Below are 1504 nucleotides of genomic sequence, written 5' to 3'. Positions count from 1 at the left end.
AAATGAAAAGATGGAAAGATAGAGGAGAGAGGAGCTCAGAGTATCAAAATAAGTCTCCAGTTGTCTAAAACTATTATTCTAAAACTAAAACATTCTCTACTGTACGTTGCATTTGACGCACGACTAAGACAACTCAATAGATTCAGCATTCTGCATTAATTCACAGCAAATCATTGAGGCTTGATGGCGCTAACGTTAGCACATACTAGTATGGATGGTGTCAACGTTAGCACATAGTAGTATGGATGGTGTCAACGTTAGCACATAGTAGTATGGAGGGCCGAAAACAGCAAGACATTCCCATCATCCTCAGCCTTATCTGAAAGAAATGTTTGAGACAGTAGGCGTCAAGAAGGCCTCCTGGCCAATGTGCTGGGGAACTTCTTCATTAATGTCTGTTTAGTCAATCATATTTTAATCCTTTATTTTATTTCCAGAGCCATATTTGAGCACACACATAAATGTAGATTCATTTTTATGTTAGGGGGAAAGATTAAAAATAAAAACTGGATCTGTGAATTCTCACAGAATCACAACTGAATTCATATCTTGTCCGAATCTTATTAACCTGGAGTCCCAGTCTCTGTCATAATAATCATATAAGTTATGTTTTAGGCCGGTTGGCAGACAGCCGTTTAAAATGTAGCCATTGCCACATAAAGACCGTGTCCTCCATGTCCACTGAAGTTCCTCCGCTTCTCTCTAGTAACATTTGTGTGCTCCAGGTAGCTTTCGCAAGGCTACTTTTACTTTTATACTTTAAGTAAATTTCCAAGCCTGTACTTTGTTACTTTTACTTGAGGCAAGACACTTCCGGTCGCTGCTCCTGTGGCAGACCACGCTACACAACACGCTATCCTCCCCGTCTATTTCTTAGATTTATTTTTATACTTTTTATATCAGTGATGGACGTCAACAAGTGCTGGTTGTTGCTGTTTTTAACGTACCTCTTGCAGTCTCTGGAAGACCGAGGGTGTTATGCCGCAAGACTTTGTTATTCGTTTGCCGAATTGAAAGGGATTGGAGCTGATTTGGATCAATGGCGGAGGGGGTCACTGACTTCCTTGGTGGATTTCCAAGACTTCCCAAAAGAGATAACAAGACGCAAGAGAGGTAAAACTGGCGGTCTTTTAAAGAGACTTAAATCACGGAGATGTCGGCCCTACATTCCGTCTATGATCATGGGAAATGTGCAGTCAATTGGGAACAAGATGGATGAACTGAGAGCTAATGCTCTGTTCCTCCACGAATATAGATCAATAAGTTTGATGTTTTTTACCGAAACTTGGCTCAACAAAAATCACACTGATGAACTTGTTGCGGTGGATGGATTTAAAGGTTTTCGTGGGGACAGAACAGAGGATTCGGGGAAGAAAGGGGGCGGTGGACTTACGGTATATGTGAATGAGGAATATTGTCACCCAATCAACATGTCCATTAAGACGCATACCTGTACCCCGAACTCTGAGATCCTGACTGTCAGGGTTCGCCCATATTATATCCC

The sequence above is a fragment of the Etheostoma cragini genome, chromosome 3 (genome assembly GCF_013103735.1).
Source record: "Etheostoma cragini isolate CJK2018 chromosome 3, CSU_Ecrag_1.0, whole genome shotgun sequence".
Taxonomy (NCBI): domain Eukaryota; kingdom Metazoa; phylum Chordata; class Actinopteri; order Perciformes; family Percidae; genus Etheostoma; species Etheostoma cragini.
Note: the sequence above shows the minus strand (reverse complement) of the source record.